General features: G+C 41.2%; 1 pseudogene; it reads right to left on the bottom strand.

Annotated features, from left to right (window-relative positions):
• Window positions 1–14,108: 14,108 nt before the first annotated feature.
• LOC104982577 lies at window positions 14,109–15,794 on the bottom strand (annotated as a pseudogene).
• Window positions 15,795–16,010: the final 216 nt, after the last annotated feature.

Here is a 16,010-nt window from a genome sequence, read left to right as displayed (position 1 = left end):
GCATCAGGGTCTTTTCCAATGAGTCAACTCTTTGCATGAGGTGGCCAAAGTACTGGAGTTTCAGCTTTAGCATCATGCCTTCCAAAGAACATCCAGGGCTGATCTCCTTTAGAATGGACTGCTTGGATCTCCTTGCAGTCCAAGGGACTCTCAAGAGTCTTCTCCAACACCACAGTTCAAAAGCATCAATTCTTCGGTGCTCAGCTTTCTTCACAGTCCAAGTCTCACATCCATACATGACCACAGGAAAAACCATAGCCTTGACTAGACGGACCTTTGTTGGCAAAGTAATGTCTCTGCTTTTGAATATACTATCTAGGTTGGTCATATCTTTCCTTCCAAGGAGTCAGCATCTTTTAATTTCATGGCTGCAGTCACCATCTGCAGTGATTTTGGAGCCCAGAAAAATAAAGTCTGACACTGTTTCCACTGTTTCCCCATCTATTTCCCATGAAGTGATGGGACCGGATGCCATGATCTTCGTTTTCTGAATGTTGAGCTTTAAGCCAACTTTTTCACTCTCCTCTTTCATTTTCATCAAGAGGCTTTTAAAAAGGGCAAAAAAAAAAAAGTCTGAAAATGCAACAGCAACACAAAGTGGCTAACGGTGTAGGCTCTTCCATCAGCCACAAGTGAATGTGAATTCTGACTCTACCATATTCCAGCTGTGTGCCCTTGAGAAGGTTACTTCACCTTTCTGAGTTCTGCTTCTTCATTTATGACAATGAAGTCTACCGCTCATAAGATTAAATAAGATAAGGCAGGTAAATTATTTAGTATGGTTCCTATGCCTAATAAATTTTCAATAAATGTTAGTTTTTATTATTAGTGAAACTACTGCTCGTATTATTATTGTGGTGCTGTGAAAAGAGAGTCAAGTAGATGTGAATTTGTAGTTCTTGTCTACAAATTTAAGGAAGGAAAAAAAATTAGAATCGATAAAGAAGATGGAAATACCATAAATTATTGCTGGTCAAAGTGATGGTGCCTTGAGAATTGTCATTCCAGTGGGAAATTTCTCCTAGGGTCACATTGGAAACCATTTAATTGTAGCCAACGAAGACTGGACCACAATGAGAAGGGAGTGTCAAAGAACAGCTACTCAAAGCCAAGGAAAGCTAGAGGTGACAACTGAAGAGAAAGGAGATGAAGAAAAAAGGAAATCGTGGGCTAAATTTGTCTCATGGCCAATCATTTTTTGTGTGTGAAATGAGTTGGGAATTTTCAAATGCAAGCATTTTATAAAATATTGAGAAATGTTGATGTTAAAAACAACAAGTCCTTTATTGTATCAGCAGCACAGTGCATTGCTCAGCTGAAGGCACCCAGGAATTGCAAAAGAAATAGGAGATAAATAATACATGTCCCTATTTTTAGATTAGAGAATTGAGGCAGAGAGAGGTGCTGTGATTTGCTCAAGGTCACATAGATAACAAGCAGCAGAAATGAGGTTTTTAACCTGGCAGAAATTTCAGGCTATTGCCTTACATTAGCAAGACAAAAAGAGGACATACATCTTAGAAAATATTTATAGCATGGGAATCAAATGGATACTGTGTGTCCTATACTATCAGTTCTTTTCTGCCATTAGAATGAATAGAAATAGCTTTTTATTAAGTGAACATTTACTGCATATTAAGCATATGGGTTCTATATTTTGTCAATAATGAGATAATTCATGAGAATGGAGGTATTATTTCTAATGCTTGCATTATGCTACAAGGGAAATGTTTTTACAGATACTGAAAATGAGATTCAGAGAGGTGAGGTCACTGGCCCAAGATCACAGAGCCAAGCCAGAATTTTAAAACTAGTCTATCTGACCCTGACTCTTCACTATGTCATCCTCTTTGACTTTTCAGTTGTAGCTCCAAATTTTTCAAACTGATACCTTAATAGACAATCTTACACTTCCAGGAACAACTAGATAGTTTTATGCTGCTTCTTTACTCAAATTTCAAATCTCAATATATTGAAAAATGAGAGAGGCAGTTGTCCTTCTCAATAATCACTTTGACCTATTTTGAAATGAACCAAAGCCCTTTTCTTAAAGGACCAAGAGACCAACCCACTAGCTCAGGCATCCTTTGGATCAAGAATCAGCTCCACATAAATTTATGTGTAGTCCAGCCCAAGGGCTACCAAAACATATTGAAAACCAGGATGTCGCTAGGCTGGGCATAAACTCTAGGCATTTTCTACTATGGTGGGCCATTTTATTTTTCTCCCCACTCCTTGCCCTTCCTGTCTTGATGTTAATGTATCTTTTTATCCCCCAAAGTATATTCTTAATTTGTGGTGTGTGGGTAGGTATCTTAAAAAGGGACTCCCTGGTCAAGTGCAGTAGTGAAAAAGTGAATGAACAGTGAGGTTTTTTTTATTCCTTTACTGTATAGGAGTTCTCAGAAGTCCTCTCAAAACAATGCTTTGGATCCTCACTCTTCCAGAGGGATATTCATTTCTCCAGACATAACCCCTGTTTCCTGGACCATCTTCCAGGATTAGTATTCTCTCAGCTCATGTGGGGAGACGTGATCTTCCAGCAAACCATCTCCAGTTAATACTTTCCCAGCATGATTCTGGGTTCTACCACAAGTAAGGCTTACAACCACCACATCCCTGATTATTTCTGAGCGTGTACAGCTCGTGCCTCCTCCTTGCCTCAGTACAAAATGCTGCAGCACACATTAGCTGACAGAAAACAGGTGCCAACCATTACCAACGAGGGGATGAGTCAGAGTCCACCCACAGTGATCCCAGGAAGAGCTGGAACTCATCTTCATGAGGGGCGACAACTGAGAAGAGAAAAGAAGGTACCCACCCAGTCACTCATGTCCATAATAGACAGACTGGTCATTGTCCCAGTTTGTTGAGTACCACTCAGTTTATCTCTGTTGTCCAAGCATACATTATTCTTTCAAAAGTATCTTGTTAAATAATTGTATTTTGCTACCGGAGCATGGGTGTGGATTGCCTTTTTGTCTCACAGATAACGTGCCTGCCTAAATTGTTTTCTACCTGCCACAGTCAGAGAGTCTTAAAATTGAAATGGATCATCTATTTTTCTATCCAACCTCCTACGCTTGAGAGAAATGCTGCAAAAGATTCTGGGGAAAGGGTTGTCCCTCAATAAAACGAGCTGCAGGAAAGGAAGCCCCTTCCCTTAATCATCTCTACCTCATTGAGTTCTGCATGCAAGGTCTGTGGACCTCCCTTTTTATAGAAAATCAATTTCTGGAGGAGCTTCCCAGTTCCATAAGCTTCAGGTCCCACAAAATAGGATTGGCCTCCTGCTCATCTACCTGATCTATGTTACTGAGTCTATAAAGTCTATCCCATGGGTATAGCTTTCAAATCTACCCACTTTTCTCCACCTCCAGTTCATTATCCTGGTCTACATTGACATCTTTCAACAGCGTTCGCCTGTGAGTCCTTTCAGACTGTGATTTTTCTAAACTGTGTATCTTGTCACAACACACTTTTCTATAAATCCTACTGAAGTTAGGGGAAGACCAAAATGCTTAACCTGGTTCTGAAGTTCTGGATAACCTGGCCCTATCCTGTCTCTACAGCTTCATGCATCTTACTGCCTTTCTCACCCCTGGCCTTCTTCCTTTTACAGCAGTGTCCCAAGTCCTTGTTGGGTACCTACTATTCTGCCAGAAAGGTTCTCAATTTATTGTCTAGTTAATTATTTTCTATTTACCCTTCAGAGCTCAATTTAAAAACCCCTTCACTGGGATAGACTTTCTGACCACTCAATCAGATTAAGTTAGAATTTCTGATAAACACTCACATACAGAATTCATCACAAAGGCAAATCACATAATTAATTAACTAGTGGCTGTCCCCCTGGATGGGGTGTAAGTTTCACTAACATCTTTCATGTCAACTGATAGGTCCGCAAACATTAGTACAGTGTCCTATTCACAAACGTGAATACTCAGTAAATACTTAGGATATATTTTGTGGAACAGCTGGATTACCTGCAGGGTGATGACACTCTTTAGAAACTAGAAATTAAGGATCCCAATGCATACCTCTCAAGCACCATGATAACCAGTGTTAGCATTGCCTTCCTAGAGACGCAGCATACCAACTCCAAGCTGAGTCAAGCTGAGGTGGTTTCAGTTCTGACTGTCACTTACTAGCTAGGTGACGGGAAAAGGCAATGGCACCCCACTCCAGTACTCTTGCCTGGAAAATCCTATGTACAGAGGAGCCTGGTAGGCTGCAGTCCATGGGGTCACGAAGAGTCGGACACAACTGAGAGACTTCACTTTCACTTTTCACTTTCATGCACTGGAGAAGGAAATGGCAACCCACTCCAGTGTTCTTGCCTGGGGAATCCCAGGGACAGGGGAGCCTGGTGGGCTGCCATCTCTGGGGTCGCACAGAGTCAGACACGACTGAAGCGACTTAGCATCAGCAGCAGCAACAGCTAGGTGACATGGAATAAATGAATCTTCCTACCTTTTAGCTTACCTGCAAAATGGTAAGAGTAATTATAGTTACCTCATAGGCTGATTATTTGATTTTGGCACACATTTTAAAAATATCTACTCTATGTCAGACAGCTGGATAGAGGCTAGGAATAAAATAATATGCTACCTGGACAAGGCATCTGCCCTTCTGGACACTGTTTTCATTCATCTTGTATCTCCTAACCCTAGCACAAAGCCTGGTATATATTAATTTAACATGCATTTGTTGAAGTATCTAATATAGCTCTTTTGCTTTTCCTACTCATTTAAAGTACAGTTGAGATAAAAGCACCAATGAGGGCACGAGTCGCGGCTGATATCCACGGAGGACTCACTGGTAGCAGGTAAGATGCTGAGCGTGGCACGTGGATTGTTTCACTTAATCTCCATTCAGTGATGTAGACTCAATTATTATCTCCATCCTAGAGGAAGGGAACTGGAACACAGACAGGCTAAGTCACTTGATCAAGGTCACAGAGCTAATAAGTGGCGAGGACACATTTGAGCACAGGTGACTTCACTGTACCGATGGCACGCTTCAAGTTCTATCAAACTCTAGCTGAGAAGCCAGAGTCCCAGGGAGAGAGGAAATGAAGAGATACATTCAAAGCTCAGAAAAAGAAGTGCTGACATCAGAAAAGCAGCAGGAAAACATCTTTCTTTCCTTTCTCTGGCTATTTTCACCCAGCTGCTTTCCCTCTTCTGTTTTTATGCTCTATATCAGGTAATAATACACTTGACTATGTCGAACTGAATAGTTTTATTCAACTCTGTATTATATGCCATCAGCAGAAGCACTGAGTCCTAAGAATGTCATATAATGCTATGTATTTTTGATAAGGAAACCCACTTGAAACAGAACTGTAGTCTTCTGATTATTCCTCATACTAGTCTCAAAGCCCCCAGTGAAATGACATTATAAAAGGTAGACAGAGAAACAAGCCATATGTTGGAGGTATTAAACACAAGGAAAGCACACAGAAGACCAGTATCTGACATCAAAAAAGCATGTATGTGACATGGCAAAGCAAAGAGCCTCCCTAGAGACCAAGAGTGGCATTTACCATCTCGTGTCAGTAACCAAGCTCATCGGTCTTTAGTGCGTGTGAACAAAGGGTCAGGCTTTTTAAAGCTTTGTTTTTCTTTTGGACTTAATTATTTATGTGACTGATACTGATTGTTATTCCCTGTTTCATATCCAAATTGGGAGGTCATCCTAATCTACTGCTGACTATATAACTTGCTTGGTATAGCCTCATAAAACTGAAATGCAAAATTCCCCAAGAATGATTTATTCAGGTAGCAATTAAAAATTTGTTTGGAACCAAATCTGTTTTACACTCAATATTACTAAGGACCTCAAAGAGCTTTTGTTAATGTGGGTTATATCCACTGAAACTTTTTTAAATTAAAAAATGTTTAAGCTATTAATTCCAGAATTACAATAATAAAGTGAATGTATACCAGCATAAATGACATATTTAAAAAAAATAATAACTATTTCCAAAACAAAAAGTTAGTGAGAATGCCATTGGTTTATACTTTTGCAAATCTCTTTACTGTCTTAATAGAAGGTTGGATTCTGTTACCTACTTCAGCATTCTGCCTGCTACAAAATTATGTTTTGGTTGAAGTATATACAGAAAATGTAGTCTCTCAAAAATATACATGCAAATGGAAGAAAGGAAGCAGTATACTTATGGATATTCTTCTTTGATGCTGCATCAAAACTCAACCAGCAGCTTCTCAAAGAGTAGAAGCAAGTAGACTCTGAAACGGAATCAAACCTTTTGCACTCTCTAAGACTAAAATCCATTGGTCTATCTTAAACTTTAAATAGAATTTTCACCCACACATAATTTTCTAAGACCATGCACTGTTAGTTGGAAAATATTGATTCAATGAGTCATATACACATTTCAACTGTTGACACATTTTTATCATACAATATTTTTTAAAAGCACATTTGCTATTATGATTACAATCTCATAAAAGTCTTTAAGTATTAAGAAGTTGCAAAGCTCATGATGGTAGATACAAATTTTCCAAAATTTTAGTTTCACCAGAAAGCTAAAATTGTATCATTTGCCACAAATACTGCCAGTGGTGTCTGCCATGAAGTAGCAGGCTCACTTTATTCATTATCAATAAATTTCTGCCAAATATCCAATTCAGAATAACTAGCTTGTCTTCCAGCCACTCTTTTTTAAGTAAAGATGATATGTCAAAAAACAAAACAAAACAGCTCATTCAACGTGCAACTCAAACTTCACAAATGCTCTTCCTCAAGACAACCATGATTATTAGGTACACAGCAAAGTGCTCCACCAAGGGTAGTCTTATGTGTCATGGGATTCAGGGGGTTTTCTTACCCATGAGTTCATGATGGTGAAGAATATAATGACTAGTGATGTCGCTGGTGCCACTGCTGATCATTAGTATTCATGCTACTCTCTCTGCCCCAGTGGACAGTGTACTTTCATGGCCTATGGATGCTAAGCTTGATCTGCTTTGGTCTATCAGTGGACATGATACAATCAAGGTCTTAAATCTGTTCCCACAGTTTGGCTTGGCTCTTGCTTTTCAGTGTGTCAGTGCTATGAGAAGAGTATACCCCTGGGAGCTACAGCCCCTTCAGCCTGTTTCCAAAACAAATGTATATGGAGCAGATTCACATTCCGGAACCAAATCCAGTCAACCCACAGTTTGAACCAGGGCTGTCCAGATGAGTGTAGCCTAAATAAGCTGAATTATTTAGCAATAATAAGCAATTATTATTCATTGCTTTCACTGCAGGATTATTTATAATAACCAAGAAGAAGTTAGCTGAGTGTCTGCTGACAGATGAATAGAAAAAAGGTGAGATAGATAGATAATATAGATGAAAGAATATTATTCACCCATAAAAAAGGAAAGTCTGCCATCTGTGACAATATGAATGAACTTTGAGAGCACTATGTTAACTGAAATAAGGTAGAGGCAGGGGCGGCAGCAGGGAATGGATAAAAGCGGTCAAATAGTACAAATTTCCAATTACAAGATGAATAAGTTCTGAGGATCTAATATACAACATGGCAACTACAATTAGCAATACTGTATTTTTACATGTGGAAGTTGCTAAGATAGTAGATCTTAAAAGTTCTCTCTGTACACACACACACACACACGATACCTATGAAGTGATGGATATGTTAAGATAACTATGAAGTGATGAATATGTTAACTAACTGTATTGTGGGAATCATTTCACAATACATACATGTATCAGATCATCGGCTATTCACTTTAAACTTATACAACATTGTAAGTCAGCTATATCTCAATAAACCTGTAGCATAAAAAAAAAAGCTAATGACAAATTATCCCAAATGATGAATTTAGATAATTTTTATTTCCTTCATACTATTTTACAAGCCCTGAAAATACTCAAGATCTTTTTCTGTAATGCCTTTCCTTGTACAGCTATGGGAAAAGTTAAAAGGGAAAATCTCATATTTAATTAAGAAAAGAACCTTCAAATTTGAAGGCAGATGAAATCTGCCTAGGTTTTTTATTTTTCTCATTATCTTTTTTTCAATATAAATTTATTTATTTTAATTGGAGGCTAATTCCTTTACAATATTGTCTTGGTTTTGGCATACATTGACATGAATCCGCCACAGGTGTACATGTGTTCCCCTTCCTGAACTCCCCTCCCACCTCCCTATGCTATGGACAACTTTGACTCTTCCTTTTCCGAAGCACTTCTAATCTATTTCTGCTGAAGTGAAATGACTTCTCTGTTACCATGTTTTGTGTCCAGAATCTCAAGGAGAAGCAGATAAGGAGACTTACAGGGAGAATCAGTGAGTCATCAAGTGCCTGAGAACAATCCCTATCCACCCATGGGGAAGCGTCCTAATGAAAATGCCACTGCTGCCACCCCCAGTGCCCAACCCTGAGCATACCTGGGCCTGGGCATCAGACAAGCAAGACCCCACCTGCCGCAACGCGTGCCAGGAGACAAGTCCATGTGGGAACACATCCCAGCCCTGTTCCTTCCTCAGCTGCCCCTGGTGCAGGTGTGTCCAAATGAGGAAATCTAGGTTATGAGCTCTTTTTGTACCCTAAGCAGCAAGGGATTCTGGTGCAGACTTCTGCATCATATCCCAACAGGTAGAACAAAAAAAATGGGGACATGATCAAGACAAACAAGAGTATTTTCAAAACACGTTAAACAGCCATAGGTGCCCACTGTACCCACAGACACATAATTATTCAGATTGAAGTTGATAATATGCTGAGTCACAAAGAAGGCTCAGGATGGTATTCTCATCGTCTAGCATTCCCACCTCTTTCAACCTGAGCCTGGAGAATGGAAATCAAATTATTTCAGTCCACATTGCTTTCTATTACACCTTCTCTATGTCCAAAGTGTTTAATCTATTCTGAAACTTACTATGGGCATAGAATGGATTTTTTCTGGAATGTCCTTTTCTAAAGGACTGACCTGTTTTATGGAAATGGATCTGTGTTATGTGGTCCTAAACATTTCCTGCTGTCTTTTAATTTGTCATAATAGCAGAACTCCAATAAAGAATGAGAACATTCTGAATTAAAAAAAAAACAAAAAACAAACACCTTGTATTTGTATTGGAAAACATATGGTTCAGGCAGACATTGCTTCAATGCCATGGAAACAGCTGTTCTCCACCAAGTATATCTAAATAGTTGGCAATTATCCAATTTTCAGTGGTGCAAAAGAGGTTCTCTACACAAGGTACCCAATCTTAATGTTTTTACACGTTTTATATCAACTTCATACGCTAAATGAACAACTGCAAGTCCTACTGCCCACATTCATAATAGGCAAAATGTCAACTCTTTTCAGCAAAAACAATCAGTTTAAGATAGCATACAAGGCTATCCCCTGTCCATGGGATTCTCCACGCAAGAACACTGGAGTGGGTTGCCATGCCCCCACCCCAGGGGATCTTCCCAACCCAGGGATCAAACCCTGGTCTCCTGCATTGCAGGCAGATTCTTTACTGTCTGAGCCACCAGGGAAGCCCAAAGATTTTTGGAATCCTGGTAGACTGAGAAATCTCAATCATGTTTCTTCCCACCACTAAAATAGGTCAATAATTTGTCAAGGTGCTTCTGCCGGTGACTCAAAGAATGACAAGACTTTCCATTTCTCCAACAACTCAGGTTCTACCAACAGGAAATCACATGCTCCATATCCAGAAAAACCAGCCTCACCAATGACAAAACTGCTCATGCTGTGCCTTTGAACACTACAGTTCCACTCTTAGATGTGAAGCTATTCACAAGTCTTCAAAGCAGTAGCTGCTTTTATTCCCTAGGGAAGTTTCTACAGGGCTGTAAATCTTCTGGGATAATAAGCAATTTTCTGAAAGCCCTACACCTTAGTAAGAGAGGAAAACTTGGTGTTCCTGGCTGGGGGGTCGGGGAGGGGGAAGTGGCTACACTCTCTGTAGAATATTTTGGCAAAATAGAGAAGATTAAGTTGATCTACCAGCATCTGAGAGTTCAAGTGCATTTATCTACCTATTTTAACAGAAAAAAAAAAACCTCACTGTTACAGAAGCTACCTTACCCAGAGAAGCTATTACTCATCATGAAGAGTGCCTTGGTGATCCCTGCCATCTCATTCCCAGCTCACAGGTAGAAATGATCCTGAAGCCTTAATTGCTTTCCATAGGTCATCATCACTGTCATCCAATGCTCTTTAAGGAACAAAATTTTAAAAGGCGTCTAACATTATCAGCTGTCAGAGTGTTCAGCTCTGCCTTAAGACAGTCCTGCCTGTCAAATGAAGAGCAAGTATCACAGTGGAAAGATAGGCCTGCCTGCATTCAAGCAGATGCTACTGATGCTCTCATAGGAAGAAAGCAAAGAAAATGGAGGACCGACTCAAAAGAGAGGGGCTGTATGTCCTTATTCGCAAACAACGTCTGCACCAAAGAAATTCCAAAGCCCCTGAGAAAAGAACTGCTGCAGTTCAGCTTGGGAGCCTGACCAGGAAGAACAAAGAGAGGACAGGCTGAAAGCAAGGTGTCAGTGATGTGAGGAACAGAAAACAACCCTGCCTTTCAGAAATGGTGGTGCGGCTCCATGCCTGTTCCAAACGCTGGGCAGAGAGGCTGTCAGGAAGTCAGCGAAGCTCTGTTTTTTTGGGCTAGAGTATAAATTGATGAAAAGACATCTAGGAGCTAATCTTCTAAGACAACGAAGGTGCTCTCTTCAGTGTGCACTGACAGGGTCCAGGGCAGGCATCCATGAAGAAAGGAAGAAAGACCACAGAAGAGAGAAGAAATGAGAGAGTGGCTCCCAAGAACAGCCCAAGGAAAGGCAGAGAGATGGCAGACTTCAGCCAGGATGGCGTGAAGGAACCCCCAGCAGGGTATGTTGCTTTTGTAGAGACAAGAGCAACATTTAAATCTGGAAATAGGACCTCCCAGTTTACCCTTCACCTTGGCATCTGACTGGTTCATCTTCTACCCAAGTCCATGATATCCACCTTTGTGACCAATGCCACGCTCCCTGGTGTGTCTTTGAGCAAGTGGAGTTAATCTTCCCTAAGTGCTATTTTCTCATGGCTTCTGAAGAGAGCTACCACAGTACACACTGGCTAGAAAAGCCAACTCTACCCCAGGTCGGGTCAAATTCTAAAGGTCATGGGTGCAACTTCAGGGTCATCAAATTCATGAGCCAAAGAAACAAATGCAAGACTGAAGAACAAAGCTCTCAGGAAATTCTATTCTACGTAGAATTCAAGAGGATGAGGTATATCTAGGGAGCACTAAAGGGGCCTTCTGATATTTAATAGACAGTGAGATATAGCAGTCAAGCAAGCCTGGGTTCAAATCTTAGCCATTCTATTTACGAGCCTCAATTTCTTTATCTCAAAAATAGTGATAGAATCGGCTTCCTGTAATTTACAGGACAAAACAAAGATACATCCTGGCAGAGTATCTGTAATTAATAAATATAAATTTCAAGAAAAGAATCTTAATCAAAGTCAATTTATTAGAAGGAAAACCAGAAAGTGAGCTAGGGAATTTCTATCAGTGATAACAAAAGCAGCCAAATAACAAATTACTTCCTAAGTATTAGATTTTCAAGTGCCATTTACCTCTATATTGGTTACAAATCCTGTTGTGTTTAGAGGTTTTTCCTGCTTGTCTTTATTTTTTATTCCATTTTCAGCCCATGGCTATATGTCTAGTGTGCTATTTAAAGACTTCCGTAGGTTGGCCATCTAGGCTCACGGCCCAGATTCCTTCCGGTGTTCGTACACAGTTGATCCATGCTTCCAGCCAGTGGGCATTATTGAGCACCTACTATGTCAGACGCTATGGCAGGCAATGAGGATCCGATACTCAGAATGGTTCCTTCCTTCCTGGAAAGTATATTTCAACAGGTAAAAGAGACACAGAGATTCCTATTGTAAGATAAGTGAAGAAAAGTGCTGTTTCACCCCTTGAGAGTCCATTCACCTTATAAAACACTTCATTCCCATATCACTGGCAAGAATGTTCCTGAAAGAAGGAAGGGAAAAGGAAGGGAGAGAGAGGAGGAAGTGCGCCATCGAAAAATAACATAGACATGGATATGCTAAGCTTCCGGCCCATACGTCATTGACATTTGACAGCAATCCAAGCGGACTTCCCCGCCCACCCCCAACTGGCTGCCATGGGATCAGTGAAGAACCTCCAGGTGGCAGGGAGGTTATTGAATAGCCTTGTTAATGATGACCTTCCTGGAAACTCTGCCAGCATCTCTGAGCAGGTTTTTCCCCCCCCTCTGAAGCAATCATGCTTTATCAGTTTTTCTACATAACGACCTATGGAAATAAGCCAGTCATGGCAATATGACTCCATTTACTTAGCTCTGAGCTACAAATGGCCTGGCGAACAAGGTGAGCTAATGGAAAACTAACACACGCTGGCCCAGGTCAACAGCTGTTTCCATTGTAACTGTGGCCCGCGACACACAGGTGTACTCGGTAGGCCCTGATGCAGACTGCCATCTGCTCACTGAATGTCTTTCATTTCCTTTCAACATGCACACAGATACCAAGAACTGGAAGTGTGATGGACATCAACCTTGCTTCTTTCAGGCCCAGATGATTGGAGAGCCCTCCTACTTGATTTAAGTCATGAACAGGGGAATCTTTAACTCAGCACCTCAAGATTTCTCTTGATCTTCTCTGGGAGAAATAGGAATGATATGTACTTTATTCTGTCATTTTGCTTAAACATTTAGGATTCATATACACTCATAATTTCACCACATTAAATCTCTCTGGAGTCATAATTGCACCAAGTTGTAGAAGCATTCAGGATAGGCACTCCTTACCATATCCCCAGTCTGAATACAGAGACAGTACAGATAAAGCCACAGTGCTTTTGATTCTGAGAACTATACCGTGATCCGGGGCTGTCCCCCTGTCTTCTGCATTCTGAGTGTCCAGGCTGGTTGCGGCTGTCAGGGTGAGAGCTGAAGGACCAGTTTGGCCCTGGAGGGGCATGTGACAGCTCCACATTGCTCTCCTTAGTTTGAGGGCTCACATGGCCCATTGCTTGGGGCTGAAACCGCAAGATACTGAGAACAATTCCAGTCAATATCCTCGTATGCTTGTGTGCTTGGCATTTGCCTCTCTCACTCCCAGAAACACCCAGCAGAGACCATGTCTGCTTCAGTCAGTAGTGTGCCCCCAGAGCCTCCAACGGTGCCTGGTACATATAAGATTCTGGTCTTGGTTCCACGCTGCCTAATACACCCTGGTCTTGAGCAAGTCATTTAACTTTTCTGGGCTTGAGTTTCCTCACTTACTATTTATTAATTACTTTCATACAATATACTATATAAAAGATATTCAATATATCCTATAATCACTTCCCAATCACTAAGAACTCTTAGCCATGAGGATGCTCTTTAATTTCATTTGAACTATATGAAGTTGCATTTTGAAGGTCAAAAATAGCTGAATAGCAGAAATTTCAAATGATTTAACCTATCTCATTACATGAATTTTCATTGAGCACCTCCTACATACATTTTGTTGTCAGATATTTGGTATTCAGTAATGAACAAAAAGAGGCACTGGCCTTACATTCTACTTGGAGAAGACAAAGAATAAACAAACAAATGAATATATCATGAGTCATGCAGTGAAGGGCACCAGAAGGAAAATAAAACAGGATAAAGAGGCAGAGAATTACTTAAGAGCATGGGTACATACTGAGACTAGAGAGACTGAGAGAAATTTACCTACTGAATGTGGAGACCCTCAACATCTTTCCTTACGCTGCTCCAGATTTCTGGCAGGAAGGTGACAGACGTTAGAAAAGCAACTATTAGAATACTGTTCTCTGAGGAATATTATTATCCCAAGAGAAAAGATCTAAAGACACTAATGTTAGATGTTAATATTTGTTATCAAAGTGGCTAATGTTTGTTAACAAAGTGGCTCGCCCAAATCACGTTAGAGTGACAGCCAGTGCACAGCTTCCAGAAGAGTTTTTTGGTGTCTAATACTTATATAAGTGAAAGTGTAGTTGCTCAGTCGTGTCCGACTCTTAGCGACCCCGTGGACTGCAGCCCACCAGGCTCCTCCGTCCGTGGGATTTTCCAGGCAAGAGTACTGGAGTGGGTTGCCATTGCCTTCTCAGAGACTTGGGTCCTCTGAATGTTATCAGTGTTCCTAAACACATATGAGGGTTTGAAAAATAAAATCCAAGCATTTTTAACTCTGTATGAACCAAAGCATAATGGACTCCTAAACTACAAGGAACATTTTGCTGGGCTATTACATTTAACCAAAACAACACATGGTTTTATTAAAAAAAAAAAAAGTAAGCTGGGAGTTACTAGGTCCAATATCCCACAAGTTCAGATATGTATCATTCCTGCTGTCCAAGTACCACACACACTACGTTCCCATGTCTGTTAAGCAGATCAGTTTAGCTCAGCGGTGATGGATGAATATTTACAAGCGTCTTATTTACAGTACTTCTTTCTGCAGATTGCAGGCCAATATTGTTTTCTTCCACTCCCAGTCAATCAGAGTTTGGTTTTCTCAGTGAGAAGGGGTAAATGTGAAAATGGTTGCTCAGCTGCTTTACCACTCGTACTCCATAGTGGACGTGGGCCAGAGTGAAAGCAGCCGTCAAGGCAAACAGGAGAGTGCTCTCAACGTAAGGGGTTACTCCTACATTCACCACCATGACAATCACAAAAAGAGGAAGCAGCAATCAATTCAAAGTTGGGCACCGGGTACTGCTCATCTGACAATCAGCTGACATGTGCTGTTGGCAAAGGCTGTTCCAACCATTAAGGAGAACACTCTAGGGTGTAACTCTAAAATAGCTGAAGGTGACAGGAGGATCCATGCTGTAGGCAAAATGAATGGCAAACATGGAGAAAAGAATGGAACCACAGCTTCATAGACTGAACTGTGTTTCAACGTGTTATTTTTATAGCGTCTTAAAAAATTGAACAAACTCATTGGAAGAGTCACACACAGTGCACAACCAATGATCATGGCAGTGAATAGGTCTCTATGTAAGAAATTAAACAGGAAAGGTTCATACCAGGCCTCAGCTCCCACGGCCGCAGTCACTATGTAGACAAAAGCAATAGTCACCGGGCCAATGTTATGTCCCCATGGCAGGAAAAGAATCCCTGTGTTATACTTTCCCCAGTGAGACAGGATGAAAGAGAACAAAACTACCCATAGCAGGAGATAAAGAACAAAAACACTGGAACCAGATGATCCTCATCCAAAAATGGAATACACGGTGACAACAAAGTAAACACATGACCAACTCCCCAGGCCTGGTCAAAAAGCTCCCCCAGCGCGGTGCTGGAACTGGTTCTGCGGGTTTGGTTTCCATCCACACCATCTAGAGTGCAGGCCATGGAGTTGAGGATGCCCACTACAATCCAGACCCAGTCGGGTACATGCTTGTGACCTGGTGCTGAAGCATAAAAGTCAGGATCAGAGTATGCCATAAGTAGGAAATTGAACACGACCAGCAGAAGGCCAGAGAAGCTTATCGGATCTGGAGCCAGCCAAGTAGGAAGTACCTGTACTACAGTGTTCCGAAATGGGTGCATGACATACAGAGAGAGTGGACTGGTATCCGCAGCACTGTACTTGTACTTATCAAAGCCAGCCAGCTGCTCCGGGCTCACGTATTCGGAACTTGTCCTGACAACCCAAACACGAGCGCCCAGTCGGCAGCAACTCTCCACGATGAGATAGGAAAATAGGAGCACTACATCGGCTGGGCAGCCAGTTCATGGGGTTCTCACAGCAAGAATACTGGGGTGGTTGGCCATTCCCTCCTCCAGTGAATCACATTTTGTCAGAACTCTCCACTATGACCCAACCATTTTCGGTGGCCCGACATGGCTCATAGCTTCATTGAGTCATGCAAGCCCCTTCACTATGACAAGGCAGTGATCCATGAAGGGTGAAGTCAAGTGGGCCTTAGGAAACACTGCTGTCAATAA

The sequence above is a fragment of the Bison bison genome, unplaced genomic scaffold (genome assembly GCF_000754665.1).
Source record: "Bison bison bison isolate TAMUID 2011002044 unplaced genomic scaffold, Bison_UMD1.0 scf7180017864533, whole genome shotgun sequence".
Classification (NCBI taxonomy): domain Eukaryota; kingdom Metazoa; phylum Chordata; class Mammalia; order Artiodactyla; family Bovidae; genus Bison; species Bison bison.
This window is presented reverse-complemented; position numbering and strand designations above follow the sequence as displayed.